The following is a 19,822-nucleotide window of genomic DNA, read 5'->3' as shown; positions in this document are numbered from 1 at the left end:
CCCCTGTGGTTAACTCCCAAACTGCAATTGTCATTTTCCCAATAAACAATGTATTTTAAATGCATTTTTTGCTGTGAAAATGACAATCGTCCCAAAAATGTGTCAAAATTGTCCGAAGTGTTCGCCATAATGTCGCAGTCATGAAAAAAATCGCTGATCGATACCATTAGTAGTAAAAAAAAAAAAATTATAAAAATGCAATAAAACTATTTTGTAAACGCTATAAATTTTGCACAAACCAACCGATAAACGCTTATTGAGATTTGTTTTTACCAAAAATAGGTAGAAGAACACGTATCGGCCTAAACTGAGGAAAAAAATGTTTTTTATATATTTTTGGGGGATACTTATTATAGCAAAAAGTAAAAAATATTGCATTTTTTTCAAAATTGTCGCTCTATTTTTGTTTATAGCGCAAAAAAATAAAACCGCAGAGGTGATCAAATACCACCAAAAGAAAGCTCTATTTGTGGGAAAAAAAGGACGCCAATTTTATTTGGGAGCCACTTTGCACGACCACGCAATTGTCAGTTAAAACGACGCAGTGCCGAATCGCAAAAAGGGGCAAGGTCCTTTAGCTGCATTTTGGTCCGGGTCTTAAGTGGTTAATATTGTGTTTTGATCAGGGCTCAAGTCCTGCGGGAACGCGTGGGAACGGAGTTCCTGCACTTTTTTCACAGCAGGAACGCAGTTCCCTTTGCAGGACAAGAGCAGCCAAGCCACCCGAGCCAATCCTTCACTAAGCGGCAATGCCCAGCTCGAGTCACTGTCAGGGGCAGGCGAACCTTAGTAATCCTTTATGTTACTGGCCACTTCCTGTATATGGATTCATCAGGTAGTGTGCGGGTATTCCGTCACTTCCTCAATGTCGCAATGTCTCCTGGGAGCAAGTTCTTACTAAATCCCGCGATAACTCCCAGGAGACATTGCGGCATCGAGGAAGTGACGGAATACCCGCACACTACCTGATGAATCCATATACAGGAAGCGGCCAGTAACAAAGGATTACTAAGGTACAGTGGATCGAAAAAAACAAAAACAAATGTGGTTTAGTAATTATGCATATGAGCGTATCATTTTTTAAAAATTTTGGTGGGGGAGTGGATCTTGGGTGGGAGTTCCCACACTTTTTTCCCCAGGACTTGACCCCTGGTTTTGATACATCTTAGCACTGCACTAATCATCTATATAGAGAGAAAAGAACAACTGCCCCCTTGGTAAAACTAACTTTATAGTACATAATTCTGTTAACTACGAACTTTGTTTAGTAAAGCTGAAAAGGATGCAATGATAATAATAATGTGACAAAACTGCTAGACTTTCACCCGCTGGTTGTATAGAAGCCTACATAATGTTGAGATAAAATATTTTGTATTTATTTGCTTAAAAAAAGTTTGTTTAACAGGTATATTACCATAATAAAGAAATAGTTTGCATTGTTTCACCCAGTACCCATAAATAAAGATCAACCCCCTTATTTTTGGGATTTGTGATGAAACAAGACATATACATCTCTTTTCCTGACTGTATGGAAGCCAACATAATGATAACATAAAATATTTTGTATTTGCCTGCTTAAAAAAAAAGAAAAAAAAAGAAAGGAAAGTTTATTTTAAAATATAGATTGCCATAATAAAGGGATAGTTTGCATGGTTTCACCCACTATCCCTAAGTAAAGCCCCTTATTTTTGATATTTGTAATGAAATGAGACATATACATATTGTTGGCTGTAATAAACCTCAGCTGTGCTTAGCACTATTTCAATGGCGGGTTTTTGGTTCCTTTTAGCTTACCCCGACAAACCTCTCAGTTTATACTTTCCTATTACCATAATAAAAGAAAAAGAAAGAAAAAGTGTTTAAAACAATGATTCATTCCCCTAAAACCCATCCTGCATATTGGATGATTTACTGCAAATTAAATATTTTAGGTCTTCCTATATTTTCTTGATCCATATTTGGGCAAACAGCTCTTGACAGTCATCTAAATAAGGATACATAAGTCACGTCGAACCTGACAAACAAAACAGCAACAGGACCAAAAATGTAGCCCGGAGATGAATAAAACCTCAACAACCCATGTAATGTTTCCCCATGTGTGTGATGTTCTTCTATTGATTTCATTCATTAAGTACTCATTTAAACCAAGACTTGTGTCATTTTAATTGAACCGTCATATTCGCTACAGATCTGGAAGTATTTTGAACTCACAATTCTGGGATCTGGAAATGTTTTCACTTCAAAAAGAATTGGTAGTCATCCAAATTCGGAAGAATGGAGTCTTTGCATCCTGAAAGAATTCCAACCCAACGTTTTCTGTTTTTCTTTATTAACAGTCACTTAGCAATTTTAATTTGTGGTCTTATTTTGTGCGCTCATACTTTCATAGTCAGGCTACAAAGAGTCTTCAGCAGTGATTCCATGTACAGCACAAGAAAAATGAAGAAACTGTATTTAACAAACTATAAGGCAATCCTCCTGGCATCAAAATGAGAAACAAAAAAAATCTAGGCCCGGATTCAGATACATTTTCGTATCTATCGGCAGGCGTAACGTATCTCAGATACATTACGCCGCCGTAACTTAGGGCGCAAGTTCCGTATTCAGAAAGAACTTGCGCCCTAAGTTAAGTCGGCGTAACGTATGTGGTCCGACATAAGCCCGCGGAATTCAAATTATCCATGCAGTGGGTGTGTTGTATGGTAATGAAGGCTGACCCCACATAAATTACGTTTTTGACTAACGGCGCATGCGCCATCCGTGAACGTATCCCAGTGCGCATGCTCCAAATTACACTGCAAATAGGCAATGCTTTCGACGTGAACGTAACTTACGTACAGCCCTATTCGCGAACGACTTACGCAAACGACGCAATCGACGGAAAATTTGACGCTGGTCCGACGTCCATACTTAACATAGGATACGCCTCATATAGCAGGGGTAACCTTACGCCGGAAAAAGCCTTACGTAAACAATTTAAAAAAATGCGCCGGGCGGACGTACGTTTCTGAATCGGCGTATCTACCTAATTTGCATATTCCTTGCGTAAATCTACGGAAGCGCCACCTAGCAACCAGCGTAAATATGCAGCCTAAGATACGACGGTGTAAGAGACTTACGCCGGTCGGATCTTAGGGAAATCTATGCATCTAAGAATCAGGTGCATAGATACGACCCCGCACACTCAGAGTTACGATGGCGTATCCGGAGATACACTGTCATAACTCCTATCTGAATCCGGGCCCTAATTTCTAAATAGTATTTATTACAATTGTGTCCCTGTAAGTGCTTGCAGCAATTTTCAACCAGGTGTGCCATAGGGGCTGGGGATATTCACAGAGTTAAGGCAAAGAGCAGAGAACTCAATAAACAAAGCCGCTCCTGTGGGGGTAGCTCTACACTTGATTTGTGTAAATCGAGCTGCTTTTCAAGGAATTGCAGTAGTTATGTCTATTTTTCAGATTCTCTGTAATTTTGTACAGTGGACTGTGATCATTTTGCAAACATCTGCAAGTTATCAATACATTTACAATGATTTTTTTTCCACATAAAACATTTATAAGTGTAATGATTGCCTGGTCCTTGGATGGTAAAGCGTGCAGGCTTGGAACAAGAAATATCCAAGGAGGTCCAATGTGCATTGGGCTTTTAGTAAATTCATATATGCACAGTCCCAAATAAGGCTGTGTGTAGTCACATATGCGTGAAGGTTCACAATGCAAAGACGGGTTTTGGCATTTCCAGGGATCACCAACGTATTGCATTTATTTGCTTATTTTTAAGGATTCAAGACAGTTAATTTAGCCCTGTTTTCCATTTCACAATTGGATGTTTTTACAAAGTAATATCTGATGGTAAAGTTTGGCATTTCCATATTTTGAGCCGTTTCTCTGTATTTTATTGAAAATAGACACATTTAAGAAATCTACCAAAATTGTAAATTTAGAACAAAAATGTTACGGAATCTGCATGCCCAAACAATGACATTCATAAGTACTTGTAATGGTGTACATGCCTTTCCCTTAGTCACAGGGCACCTGGATGGGCACTGATAGGTGGCATGAATGGGCACTGATAGGCGGCATGGATGGGCACTAATAGGTGGCACGGATGGGCATAGATGAGCACTGATAGGTGGCACTAACGTACAGTACAGACCGAAAGTTTGGACACACCTTTTCATTCAAAGAGTTTTCTTTATTTTCATGACTATGAAAATTGTAGATTCACACTGAAGGCATCAAAACTATGAATTAACAAATTAATACATAACAAAAAAGTGTGAAACAACTAAAAATATATTTCATATTCTAGGTTCTTCAAAGTAGCCACCTTTTGCAGCAGACACATCTCTAGAACTGTTAAGAGGAGACTGTGTGAATCAGGCCTTCATGGTAGAATATCTGCTAGGAAACCACTGCTAAAGAAAGGCAACAAGCAGAAGAGAATGGTTTGGGCTAAAGAACACAAGGAATGGACATTAGACCAGTGGAAATCTGTGCTTTGGTCTGATGAGTCCAAACTTGAGATCTTTGGTTCCAACCCCCGTGTCTTTGTGTGACGCAGAAAAGGTGAACGGATGGACTCTACATGCCTGGTTCCCACTGTGAAGCATGGAGGAGGAGGTGTGATGGTGTGGGGGTGCTTTGCTGGTGACACTGTTGGGGATTTATTCAAAATTGAAGGCATACTGAACCAGCATGGATACCACAAGATCTTGCAGCGGCATGCTATTCCATGCGGTTTGCGTTTAGTTGGACCATCATTTATTTTTCAACAGGACAAAGGGCCAGATCCACAGCCAGGCGTCGTAACTTAACTTTTCCCATTTAAGTTACACCGCCGCAAATTTCCCAAGTTAGTGCCCGATCCACAAAGCACTTACCTGGAAATTTGCAGCGGTGTAACTTAAATCCGTCCGGCGCAAGGCGTTCCTAATTTAATGTCCCATTTAAATTAGGCGCGCTCCCGCGCCGGACATACTGCGCATGCTCCGGACGTCATTTGTGCATTGCGCGAAATTACGTTACGCCGAGTTTTGTGAATCGCGCCGGGTAAAAAAAGTTGCGTCGGGAAAAAAAAAAGATACGGCGAAAAAAAAAAAAAAAAAGCGTCGCGGGAAAGAAGGGTCTACTTTTACAAGGTGTAAACAGTTTACACTTTGTAAAAGCAGCCCTAATTTTGCATTTGCAAACTAATACTTACGGAGTAAAAACGAAGCGTAAAAGCTTTGTGGATCTCCGTAAGTGCTAATTTGCATACCCGAAGCGGCATTTCGACGAGAAATGCCCCCAGCGGCGGCCGCGGTACTGCATCCTAAGATCCGACAGTGTAAGTCCCTTACACATGTCGGATCTTCTGCCTATCTATTGGAAACTGATTCTGTGGATCAGTTCCAAAGATAGAAACAGGGATACGACGGCGTATCAGTAGATACGCCGGCGTATCCCTTTTGAGGATCTGGCCCAATGACCCCAAACACACCTCCAGGCTGTGTAAGGGCTATTTGACCAAGAAGGAGAGTGATGGGGTGCTGCGCCAGGTGAGTACCTCTTGAAGCTCATCAAAGCAAAAGGTGGCTACTTTGAAGAACCTAGAATATGAAATATATTTTCAGTTGTTTCACACTTGTTTGTTATGTATAATTCCACATGTGTTCATTCATAGTTTTGATGCCTTCAGTGTGAATCTACAATTTTCATAGTCATGAAAATAAAGAAAACTCTTTGAATGAGAAGGTGTGTCCAAACTTTTGGTCTGTACTGTATGTGTTGTACTAATGGATGCCAATCAGTGCCAAACAATGCCAATCAGTGATGCCCATTGTGGGCACTGATTGGCATCCATTATTTCTGTCATCCCTGGTGGTCTAGTGGCATCCCTGGTGGTCCAGTGTGGGCATCCTCGGGGGGGGCTGTGCTGATAATCGATCAGCAGAAACCCCCCCTGTCAGAGGATCAGCCCATCGGCTCTCCTCTACTCGCGTCTGACAGACGCAAGTGAGGTAAAGCCGATTACCGGCTTTTCCTGTTTACATCGTGATCAGCCGTGATTGGACATGGCTGATCACGTGGTAAGTAGTCTCCGTTGGAGACTCTTTACCTAGATCGGTGTTGCGGGGTGTCAGACTGACACCCCGCAACAACGATCGCCGCGATGCGCGCCCCCGGGGGCGCGCAGCGTCTCAATATCCTGAGGACGTCATATGAAGTCCACTCAGGATATTGAAACCACTTTGCCGACGTCAATCTGCAATTGGCGGGCGGCAAGTGGTTAATTCAGATATAAAACAGGAGTCAAGTCATTAAAAATTAAGAAAAGGAAATGAGAAAAATTGAGAATTTGAAAATCAAATTTGTTCCCAGTAGTATCCAGTCAGGTCTCAGCTTTCATTTTATGGACATAGAATTTCAGATTGGTTACTTCGGATGACCCAATGTTCTTTTCTCCAGTTTGAATAAATCATCCTTGGAATAACATAAGAATTCTTTATTTGGAAGGACAACAGAGACAGCAGATGTCACATTGCTGTGTTAAGAGTGTTTGGAAATGCTATTGTTTGCTCAGATTTAGTAAGCGTTGGTTGGTAAACATGAATGAAGGAAGCAAATTCCCTCTGCACATTGTTCCATTTATCCTATTTAAATGACATCAGAGCTTTGCCATTTAATGTTCGCTTTTGTTTGCAATTATTCCAACAAACACCCCACGTGTCTGAATGGATTTCAAGAATAATGGCTTTTGAAAAGTAATAATAATTGACACTGACACTTTATTTACTGTTCCTGTCACGAAGGAGGAATCTGTTATATTAACAAATGCACATGCAAATTTCCCTCCATCTTTACAACTATCAATAGGACGATGTAAGGTGATGGAAAGAAAAGTATAGCATTTTGTCATTGGGATAAAGAACTGGAAACTTGGGAAGTGACACTGATTGCCACACCCCAGCCCTGCCAAGAGCTGTTTGCACACTATGGGGTTGATTTACTAAAACTGGAGACTGCAAAATCTGATGCAGCTGTGCATGGAAGACAATCAGCTTCTTACTTCAGCTTTTTTAATTAAACTTTGACAAACAAAACATGGAAGGTGATTGGTTTCTATGCATAGCTACACCAGATTTTGCACTCTACAGTTTTAGTAAATCAATTCCTATGTCTACAGTAGGGATAAGCTTCGAGTTCGAGTCAAACTCATGTTCGACTCGAACATTGCCTGTTCTACCGAACAATTTGGGGTGTTCGCGGCAAATTTGAAAAGCCGCAGAACACCCTGGAAAAGTCTATAGAGGAAATCTAAAGTGCTAATTTTAAAGGCTAATATGCAAGTTATTGTCATAAAAAGTGTTTGAGGACCTGGGTCCTGCCACAGGGGACATGTATCAATGCAAAAATAGTTTTTAAAAAAACAGCCATTTTTTTCAGGAGCAGTGATTTTAATAATGCTTAAAGTGAAACAATAAAAGTGAAATATTCCTTTACATTTTTATACCTAGGGGGTGTGTAAAGTATGCCTGTAAAGCAGCGCTTGTTTCCCGTGCTTAGATCTGTCTCTGCACAAAGTGTCATTTATTAAGGAAAAAAAGTCATTTAAAATTACTGCTCCCGAAAAAAATGCAGTTTTTAAAACTTTTTTTTGCATTGATACATGTCCCCAGGAGCAGGACCCGGGTCCCCAAACACTTTTTAGGACAATAACTTGCATATTAGCCTTTAAAATTAGCACTTTGGATTTCAAACGTTCGAGTCCCATAGACTTTAATGGGGTTCTAAAGTTCACACAAACTTTTGGTCTGTTCGCAGGTTCTGGTGCAAACCGAACGGGGGGGGGGGGGGGTGTTCGGCTCATCCCTAGTCTACAGGATACAGAATACTTTATTAATCCCAAAGGGAAATTGGGAAATGGTTATGACACAGGCAAACTTAAAGTGGTTGTAAAGGTTCCTTTTTTATTTTTTTTAAATAACAAACATGTCATACTTACCACTACTGTGCAGTTTGTTTAGCACAGAGTGGCCCTAATCATCCTCTTCTGGGGTCCCACGGCAGCTCTTGTGGCTCCTCCCCACATTAGATAAGCCTCTCTGGGAAGCTCTCTCCCGGCGGATTACCCTGCGGGTGCGCTCCTGTGTCGTACACTCGGCCCGACCCGTGGCGGCAGTGTCATTGGATTTTATTGACTGCAAGGGGAGCCAATGGCTGCACTGCTATCAATCTATCCAATGAAGAGCCAAAAAGCTGTGGGAGAGTGACACAGGATTGCGCCCACAGAAATTCGGGGCTCAGGTAAGTAAAACGGGGGGCTGGATTTACAACACCTTTAACAAAGACAACACAAGATCACAACAATAGACTGATTAATATGCAAAAACACAACAAAATTACCAATAACAGCGATTAACGTCAAATAACAAATAACAAAATTGAAACTACACTACCAATAAAACATCCATACAATTAAAATGAAACATAGAATAAATAACACTGATTAAAATAAAAGGAAAACTACCAAATACAAATATTACACCACTTTCCCTAACAACACATGAGATTATAACCAACATATTACCAACATAGAAATCTAGCTATGTATCTCTAGATATATATCTGTATATATATAGATATATCTAGAGATACATAGCTAGATTTTCTCTCAACCGACACTGCAGACTGAATGGGAGAAATCAGTATCTTTCTTCATTCACACTAAACAGTGTTGATGTTGGAAACTCCAGTGCTGTCTATTGTATTCAGACAACCGGAAAACCTGCGGCTGCCTGAAAACCCAAACAGTGGGTGTGTCTGATAGGGTGCGGTCACTGTTCAGCTGACAATTTTCCCACCAGCTCAGTCAATTTTGAAACTGCCTTTGTTTTTTGAGCCTGGTGGTGTCAACAGGGCCATCATTGGTCTAAATTCCAGCCGATTTAGCAGTATTTCTGGCTATAATTAGCTTGTGGGCAGGGCTTACTGATCCCAAGTAAGGATGAGCCGAACACCCCCCTGTTCGGCTCGCATCAGAACTTGCGAACACACCAAATGTTCGTGTGAACTTTAGAACCCCGTTAAAGTCTATGGGACTCGAACATATGAAATCTAAAGTGTTAATTTTAAAGGCTAATATGCAAGTTATTGTCCTAAAAAGTGTTTGGGGACCTGGGTCCTATCCCAGGAAACATGTATCAATGCATAAAAAAGTTTTAAAAACAGACGTTTTTTCAGGAGCAGTGAATTTAATAATGCTAAAAGTGAAACAAAAAAAGTGTAATATTACTTTAAATTTCGTACCTAGGGGGGTGTAAAGTCAGCATGTGAAAAAGCGCATGTTTCCCGTACATAGAACTGTCTCTGCACAAAGTGTCATTTCTGAAAGAAAAAAAGGCATTTGCTCTGGCAATTCAGAGATGATTCATTCATAAAAAAAAATGTGGGGGTCCCCCAAATTCCATTAACAGGCCCTTCAGGTCTGATATGGATATTAAGGGGAACCCCGCCGTCAATTTAAAAAAAAATGACGTGGGGTTCCCCCCAAATATCCATACCAGACCCTTCAGGTCTGGTGTGCATTTTAAGGGGAACTCTACCCCAAATTTAAAAAAAAAATGTCGTGGAGTTCCCCCAAAAATCCACACCAGACCCTTATCAGAGCACGTTAACCTGGCCGGCCGCAGAAAATAGGGGGGGACAGAGTGCGGCCCCCCTCTCCTGAACCGCACCAGGCCACATGCCCTCAACATGGGGAGGATGTCCCCATGTTGATGGGGACAAGGGCCTCATCCCCACAACCCTTGCCCGGTGGTTGTGGGGGTCTGCGGGCGGGGGGCTTATCAGAATCTGGAAGACCCCTTTAACAAAGGGGACCCCCAGATCCTGGCCCCCCCTATGTGAATTGGTAATGGGGTACACTGTACCTCTACCATTTCACAAAGAAAGTGTAAATAGTTAAAAAAAACACAGACACCATAGAAAAAAATCCTTTATTAATAAAAAAAAAAAAAATCCAGCGATGCTGCTCCCTGCTTGTCTTCTATCCAGCGACGGATGATCTCTCCAGCGACGGGTGATCAGCAGTCCGGTCCAGCGATGAGAAGATCCATCCGTCCAGAGCGCAGCAGGCAAGCTCCTCTCTCCGCTGGACACAGCCCAGCGGAATGACGTGCTGGAGCTTTGACATTTCTTATATAGGGGAAGCGGCCACCCGTCACGTGACCCCGCCCCCTCTGATGCACCCTTGTACGTCACTGGGAAATACCGGTCAAGGGTTGTGGGGATGAGGCCCTTGTCCCCATCAACATGGGGACATCCTCCCCATGTTGAGGGCATGTGGCCTGGTGCGGTTCAGGAGAGGGGGGGCCACACTCTGTCCCCCCCCCTATTTTCTGCGGCCGGCCAGGTTAACGTGCTCAGATAAGGATCTGGTGTGGATTTTTGGGGGAACTCCACACCATATTTTTTTTAAATTTGGGGTGGAGTTCCCCTTAAAATCCACACCAGACCTGAAGGGTCTGGTATGGATATTTGGGGGGAACCCCACGTAATTTTTTTTTAAATTGACGGTGGGGTTCCCCTTAATATCCATATCAGACCTGAAGGGCCTGTTAATGGAATTTGGGGGACCCCCACGTTTTTTTTTTTATGAATGAATCATCTCTGAATTGCCAGAGCCGACAATTCATTAGAGCCGCAAAGCCGGTTTTAAATGCCTTTTTTTCTTTCAGAAATGACACTGTGCAGAGACAGTTCTATGTACGGGAAACATGCGCTTTTTCACATGCTGACTTTACACCCCCCCTAGGTACGAAATTTAAAGTAATATTACACTTTTATTGTTTTACTTTTAGCATTATTAAATTCACTGCTCCTGAAAAAACGTCAGTTTTTAAAACTTTTTTTTTGCATTGATACATGTTTTCTGGGACAGGAAACACTTTTTAGGACAATAGCTTGCATATTAGCCTTTAAAATTAACACTTTAGATTTCTCCCATAGACTTTAACAGGGTGTTCCACAGCTTTTCGAATTTGCCGCGAACACCCCTAATTGTTCGTTGTTCGCCGAACAGGTGAACAGGCAATGTTCGAGTCGAACATGAGTTTGACTCGAACTCGAAGCTCATCCCTAATCCCAAGTGAGGACCCAGAAAGAGTGCTCACTAGTGCCACCAAAGGTGGACTGAGGCTACCATTTAATGCAAGGTTTGGCGTTAAAGCAGCACTCCAACTTAAAAGTGATGTTCCTACAAAGTTACACAGGAAACACTTTGTAATTCATGGCCCAACTTCTGTAACCCTTCACGTTATTCAATCAGTACATCTGTTGCTCATTACACTCTATGCACAATGGATAACACTTCATAACTCTTCTCTTAATTTTTGAGCTGGTACTGCTGAGCTTGTACCAGACTTCACCAGCCCAGTAACCTGTCACCTCACTCCCAGTGACATTATTTTGTATGTTTCACTTGAATACTAGAAAGCTGTACTCTTGTAAATCACCCATGCTTATTCTACTCAATAAGGCCTTTCTCCATCTTTTTTGACTTCCAGGCTGGGTCCCTAAGATGCCCCAGTCTGTGGTGCAGACCCAGCATTGGGGTTCTGATTGCTAGGAAAGGAGTCTAGACACAAAAGCTCCTTCAATGCCAGGGCCCCAGTCATCTTTGCCAAGTCATTGCTTACAGACCTTCTGTCGGCTTATGCACTCGGCACTAGTGCTGTAGTCATTAGAAATGGCAAAATAGCCTCCTACAAATAGCTTCACTGCACATTATGCATTTGTACTGTGTGTTACCTAACTTGTCTTGTCCCTTTATTAAGCCCTGTCCTTGTGATATGCCATACATGCGCTGCACACCTTTACCATTGTCCTCAAGGGACTTCAGACCAGGTCAAGTTAAATAACAATAAGAATTATTTACTGAAGTTGTCGAAAAATAACAAATTAACAGTTCACACGTTATCTTCAATACACATTCCTGTGCATATTCTCCTAAAATCACCTTTTGATAGTTCACCAATGCCCCTAATTGCCCCATGAGGTAGTCATACCTGTTTTACATGATAAAGTTATTTTAAGTCCTTAAAGGTGTTGTAAACCCTCCTGTTTTTTCACCGTAATGCATCCTATGCATTAAGGTGAAAACACTTCTGTCACTGGCCCCCCAGCCCCCTGTTTTACTTACCTGAGCCCTGGAATGTGCCACGGCAAGGACACACAGTCTCTCTGCCTAGGGTTCTCGGCTCCTGATTGGATAGATTGATAGCAGCGCAGCTATGGGCTCCCGCTGCTGGCAACGGGGGGCGGGGCTGAGTCCTGCATTCGGCAGCTATGGACGCCAAATGCTGGACACGTGAGCGTACCCGCAAGATAACCCCTCAGGAGAGCGCTTGAGTTGGGCTTCAAGGTAACATGGAAGCACTGGTGTCCCTTTGGCAAGCTCACCCTGAAGTCAGGGAAAACATACGAGACATAGAGAACCAGTCTTGCAAATAGTAGAAGTGCTTGCTGGTGTTTAGGCAGGCACAGTATGTGGCGTGATAACTAGTGCCGCGCCATCCACTTGTAAATAAGTTCCATTATGGGAGTCATAGGCCCATAGGCCATCACTGCACAATATCTGGAAGCCTTAGCTTACAAGGGAAGTTATCTCAGCTATTTTGGCCTGTTATTTTACAATGCAGAATATAACTCCTGTTGGCAAAAGAAGCCTATAACAGCAGTGATTGTTATAGCCGGGTTACATTTATGTGGCTGTGAAAATGCCTTATGCTGCTTGTAAATGCCTGGAAACATTTTTTTAAACATACAATTTTTATTGTTTCTGTTTTGAATTAAAGTTCTGTATCTAAACACTGAATATTATAATGTACATCTATAATGTACGAGAAAACTATCACTATACATACAAGGGTAATAACTCTGTCCTTCGGGGAAGATGAGTCATTTTCAGTGATACTTGTGTCGGACAGAAGTTTTGGTGTAATGTTTTTTTGGGACTTATTTTGGCCTTATTATGGCCTTTTTGATGGTTCTGATGAACTGAAGAAAATGATTACTTTCTAGTTTTCGGGTAATTGGGTTAGGACACATTTAAAGCCTAAAGATGAGCTTAAAACTTGAAAGACAATGTACACATCAATCGCTGTGATAATGCAGCGCACTTTCTCTGGTGCACTTTTTTAGCCCTTCTATGTAAAAACTGAAATTCTGCTACATTTTTGCTTTTCCTTGTTCCTCCATCCCTCCCTCATCTAAATGCTAATGAAAGTTTGAAATAAAAACTTTCTGTTTTTATTACATACCTTAATTTAGAGCCTATGACATTATCACAAGTTCTCTGTGCTTCTCTAGGGCAGGGAGCTGTACATAGCTACCTCAATACACCAACGAACCCTGTCCTAGTACGCCTCCCAAGCCAGGGCTGAAATGGGTCAAAATCTTTCCCCTGGACTTTATCCAGACCGGCCCACTTTATTTTGAAAACACACACAAAAACAGTACATAAATTATACATAATTGCACCAAACAAAATCTCCCCATTACATCAGGGTCCCCAGTGAGCCCCCCCTTATATTAGGGTCCCCAGAGAGCCTCCCCCTTACATCAGGGTCCCCAGAGAGCCCTTACTTACAGAAGGGTCCCCAGAGAGCCCCCCTTACATCAGAGTCCCTAGAGATCCCCCCTCCTTACACCAGAGAGCTCCTGCCTTGCATTAGGGTCCCCAGAGAGCATGCCACTTACATAATGGTCCCCAGAGAGCCCCCCCTTACATCAGAGTGCCCAGAGAGCCTCCCCCTTACATCAAAACTGAAATTTAGTGAAAGAAGGAGCCAAGGACAGGTCAGGCTGGGGAGGAATAGTAAGGCTGGATGTTAACACTTTTTTAACTAGAGATGAATAAATCTTGTTTGAAGTTCGAAGTTCATGAACTTTGCATTGAACCCTATTGATGTCTATCAGAGAAGAATATTGTTATACACTTCTGGCCAATTGTAGGACTAGTACGCAAGCTATTGTAAAACAAAAGTTTATAAATAGCATAATTGCATTGGTCCAGCTTGGCATCATGTAAGTATTCATATCTCACAGCTGATGGACCCACTGGGGAAGCTGAAAATGACTTAGTATTAGTAGTTGGCACCACTAAAGTGATAGCTGCAATCTTCCAGGTCCTGCTGGTATTCTGTATGATTTTTTTCACCTCTGTACACATAACACACAGAATCTGGTGTAGCTGTGCATTGTAACCAGTAAACTCCTAGGTTTTATTGTTGAAGTTTAATTGAACAAGCAGAAGTTAGAAGCTGATTGATTATTATGCAGAGCTGCACCAGATTTTGTGTGCACCATCTTTAGTAATTCTCCCACAATGGGTTGCTTGCTGGACACCACTACCATTCCTAGAACATCTTGCATTTTTTTCCCCAATCCAGGTGCATACTCAATCTACTTTTTAGTCCTAAAATGACAAAAAAAAACAGCAAAATCACCAGTGCTCAAATCAGTGGTTGTATATGAATATACTCAAACTGTGAAGAGGTAAAAAAGAAATCAAAACACTAAAATCCAGCACTCATGGGACATACGCAATAATGCACATAGGCTCTTTGAAATAATGAAGAAATGTGTCCATTTAATAATCGCAATTTCAATAAACAGAATCCAATGCAAGATGGACGACAATTAGGGGAAATAAATATAATATTTGCAATAGTCACAACTTGAAATAATACCCAGGATCCATAGAGAAAGGAGGAGCTAAAGATTCCAGGTGTAGCTCAATGATCCCATAGCCTGAATACAGTGAAAGACAATACCTTGAGATGACTATCATGTAAGGGATGTGCTGACTGACATGTGGAGGGCCCTCCAACACGAGGGACATGGAACCAGGACTGTGACACAGCGGGACGAGAAAATCCACAACCTCCGTCCCTCCGGATGGGTGACGTCACACCGTTGTGACGCCGACTGGAGTCTAAAGATTCAAGTCGCGCTGTGGAGTGAGTGTGCCGTATAGCACGCTCCTCCACTGTAGGTATTGATGCGCTGCTGCTCTCTGGTGGAGATATAGGGGAAAGTCAACTCACTGAGAAGAATCCTCAATACACTGACCGGCTCATAATCAGGACGTTGGAATAAACAGCCAATTCTGCTACTGTAAAGCTCCTAAGCAAAGCAGATTGTGGTAAAATATGGGGATATCTTGAAAGGGTTTGCCTTGACAACGCGTTTCGCGCTCTATGTGCTTTTTCAAAGTCAAGGAAATGAGGCACCCACAATGTACTTTTTATTCCTGAGGAAGGGGGAATGCTAATCCAGTGTGAAGCATTGGCTGTTGCAAAATAAAATATTTTAAAGGACTATACAAGCTGGAGAGGCATTCCCATCAAAACTTTAGTAAACTCCTTTGGGGGTCTAGCAGGATAACACAGTTGCTGGCGAGTAGCCTCTAGGGCCCCAAACCACCAATCTGGTCTGGGCTGCTGATACAAATCACAGGGTCCTGCACAGACTACCTGACAGGCCCCCCCAAGAAAATATTAAAGATATATTTCGATAAAATTACAATAAAGTCATTATTAGCAGAAACAAATAAAACATAACTCACAGAATTCCTGCTAAATCTAAAAGATAAAACTGAGATAATAAATAAAGCTCTTTGTAGATAAGGTCTTGGGGCTCATGCTGATAGGTGCTGTGGTCTGTACAGTGTGAATCAGTGGTTCATTTATGTGGCTTAAGCAAGCAAAAACAGCTGCAGGTTCTAATTTGACAGGCGTGGGGATGCAGGTGTACAGCCCGCACAGACAGTGTGAATTTGGGGGGGCACTCACCTACACACCTGCATCTGTGTTTTTACAGTCGCTGCATCACCATAGAATGACAGGCAGCTCCAGCTCAAACCCCTCCTTCACAAAGCCAGACTGCCACCTGTGTGAATGAGCCCTTAATTATATTTTTCAAACAATTTTTTTTAACAAAGGGGGATGGGCTTTGGTGAAATATTATTATGACAGACTTACCTAAAAAACGGATATCTCCTGTGGCGTGCTGTCACTACTGAGAGGGATTCCATCTTCATCTGGTCCTCTCTCTGGGTTCTTGGGCTCCAGTCGCTTGGCCAAACTACAATGATATAACTCCCACAGCACAGCTCTCTCAATGGATGGTATGCCATCCATTGAGAGCGCAGTGCACATGCACCAGAGCTATCACTGGCTACTATGTTTAGGAGATATTTACTGTACCTACAGGTAAGCCCTATTATAAGCTTACCTGTAGATACAAGATAAAAATGGTGTTTACTACTGCCAGATCAATTAGTAAATGGTTAAATAAAAGGCGCTAATACATGGATTTGCAGAGGGAACTGACAGTGTAGGGGAGAAGAAGCAAAGTTGCATAGATCAGTAAGCAGTCTGAAGAGAAGAATGGGAAGCCCAGCTACATAAAGCACACTTAACTGCACAGGAGGTACAAGATAGGGCAGCTATGGAACCACTGTAACAGTATAGTATAGTAAGAACTGCAGGGAGAGAAACAAAGTTACAGAGATGACTATCCTAGTAGAGCTAACATTAGAGCCAGCTGAGGGAGGGGGGGTGGCACATAGGGAGGGAGCTTAGTGTCTCTTTCCTCCAGCAGCTGAAAGCTGGCAGCAGGGAGAGGGGGAGAGACCAGCTTTCATCTTCTGGAGGTAGAGAGACACAATTGTTGTCCATCACTAATCCTCCTCCCTGTGTGGGCCCCCCTGTGTGCTCAGGCCCCCTACCAGATGACCGGTGCTCCCCCCCCCCCCGATTAGCGACCCTGCATCTGCTTATAACATATCTCTATAAGGTTCTATGCTCCTACATTACAACGATTATATATTTTTTCAGTGAATACAAAGTGTTTAGTTAGTGGACAAGGTGGAAAGGGACGGCGGTGACTTCACAATCTTCATCTTGTCCAATCAGAGAATGCCTTATATTCACTGAAAAAAAAAAAGTAATTCTATGAGTGACATCATTACCATGCGGGCGACTTCCTTCCTGTGGTGAATATGCAGCCACTCGCACAGATTCCCCACAGGACTTCACCATAGTAGCGACATCTACTTCAGTGATTTTCAGCTTCCCAGCAGCCTATTAGGTTATGCAAACTTGCTATGCAAACTTATATCGAACCAAGCTGGGCCAATGTAAGTATGCAATACAGATAATTCCTACAGTTCAGCTTTAAAAATATGTTTTAAAATGTGGTCATATAGGGTGGAACACTCAAAATGTATGAATCCCCAGATTGCAAGTCATTCAATTCAGCTCACTAATCTGTAGTAAAATAGCTGTGCTTCCTACAGCCATTATTTTAAAATGTTATTTAGAGGCAGGAGGTCTCGAAGCTTAACCAAGGTGCCAAGTGTCCTTATTTCCGCCCCAAACTCATAAAATCAGAAGTCACCTAATTGCCCACAGCTTCTTCTGAGAGTTCTCATTATTTAACGCCTCTCTTGAAGCAAGGCTGCTATAATTTTTTTATATATATATTTTACACATCAAATAAAAGCAAATTGTATTTTGTGCATGCACAAATTAAAAGAAAATGTTTTTTTTCATTGAAAATCAAATAAACCAGGGTTCCATTTGTCTTACATTGTACAATAATTTGCTTGGATTACCCAGAAAACAGAACTTGAATTTTGGTTCCCTTCATGCTCACAATATTGCATTTTAGAAGATGAGTATTATAATAGAAAATAATTGGTTTATTTGTCTCTAGAGGAGGAAAACAGCACCATTATTATTTTAAGACTTGAAAAGGTCCAAGTATTTAAGGTTTGGACAGGAAAGGTTTTAATGAGGGCTTACCCATAACATTCCAACAATGATTTGTTCTTCTTTAAGACATTGGCCTTTTAGGCCTCGTACACACGATAGGTTAAACAGAGGACAACGGTTTTTAACCGATGGTGTGTAGGCACGACTGACCATCAGTCAGCTTCATCGGTTAACCGATGAAACGGTCCATCAGACCGTTCTCATCGGATGAACCGACCGTGTGTACGCGGCTTTAGTGTAGTTTAAGGAATAACTCCAAACAAACAAATGAACACACTGTTGAAATACATTTGGAGAAGGCAAATACTCTACAACTCAGGATAATTACTCTGCTAGCTCCTGGTTTAATATTATGATGAGTGTTTTGTTTCAAATTAGGTTTTATGCATTGACATTTATTCTTAGACCAGGTCTGTTTGGCACCATCCTCCGGCCACCCGCGATTGCTCCGGACAGAGACAGAACAGAGATCTGTCAATGTAAACATACAGATCTCCATTCTGTCAGGGGAGGAGAGACAGATCTGCTGCCCCTAAAGATTAGAAATAGCGATCGGTCTCATCCCTCCACAGTTAGAACACACATGAGGGGATACACTTAACTCCTTGATCACTCCTAGTGTAAACCCCTTCCCTGCCAGTGACATTTATACAGTAAACAGTGGCTAGACACTATAACTTTTGCGAAAACCAATCAATATATTGCGATTTTTTTTTACCAAAAATATGTAGAAGAATATATATCGGCCTAAACTGATGAAGAATGTGTTTTTTGGGGGTATATTTAACACTTTTGGTAATATAGAGTATATATACAATATACTGGCGAAGACTACCTGATAACTATAATTTCACCAGATATTCCAATTAGGACCTGCTGTAACAAAGATCAACAACAATATCAATATTTCGTGCCAAATATCAACTCACTGATAGTTCAAATTGGCCATTAAATAATTAATTTTGAATGTACCTGCTTCAAAATATTACTAAGCACATGATGATTTAAAGTCCATTCAAAGCCCAAGTTCCAGCCGATGGTGCAAAGATATCTTATACCTATAGGTCCCACTACTTCAAAGCATACACAAATGTCCCCGTAATAGATATAATTATAACATTAATATCACCAGTGTCACAATATAGCCTAGTATCCACTCCATATAACTTCATTATACGCCATGTAGTTATCTAACCCACCTCCTCCACAGTCAGCACCACCACTCAGCACCCTCAACTGCATGAGGCAGAAATGGCTCCTAATATAATCCAAAATTGGATGTCGAACCTAAAAACACACCGAGCTGCTGATGTCTCGACACAGTGCCCCTCCCTATCTGTGTGTGCACAACAGCTAATGTCTGATGGTGTCTTCTCTGGCTTGCCACTATTTTTTTGGTGGAGTTTTTTCTGGCTGCACTCAAGACTTTGGCTAGAGCGTGGAGACAAACCTTTAATAACTTTGCAGAAGTTAAACAGAGGCTAATGGGCGTAATGGTGCATGAGAAGCTCACCTCAAATTCTGAACGATACCCACGCTAGGGTTTTAAGGGTTTGGGATCCCTGGAATATAATGCAAGGAGAACATTGATCAAACTCTGCTCCCCATATGATGCTATCCTCTAGCCTTGTACACCACAGCCAGAATGGATCATCGGGGAACCCCCTCTTCTCAGGCCTCGTTCCAGGCCCCTTTTTTCCCTCTCCTTTTTCCTTGCTGCCAGGCAAGTCCCTTATCTTTCTTCTCCTTCTCTGCTCTCCTCATACTCCTGTTCCCCCCCCCCCTTTATTTTTCTTGCTAAAAATGCCCCAGGGATGCAAGGGCCTTCAGATACTTTTTTCTTCTTTTTGCCTTGTTATGCAAACTGTGGTGCCTGATATTTACCCATGTTAGCCTTTCATGCTACGCAAAGTTTTGTTACCTTTGGGTTGTATTAGAATTGTTGTTTCTACAGATGCACCGAGCTGTATGCTTGAGCTTTACAACCCTCTATGT

Source organism: Rana temporaria, chromosome 4 (genome assembly GCF_905171775.1).
Source record: "Rana temporaria chromosome 4, aRanTem1.1, whole genome shotgun sequence".
In the NCBI taxonomy this organism is placed as follows: domain Eukaryota; kingdom Metazoa; phylum Chordata; class Amphibia; order Anura; family Ranidae; genus Rana; species Rana temporaria.
Note: the sequence above shows the minus strand (reverse complement) of the source record.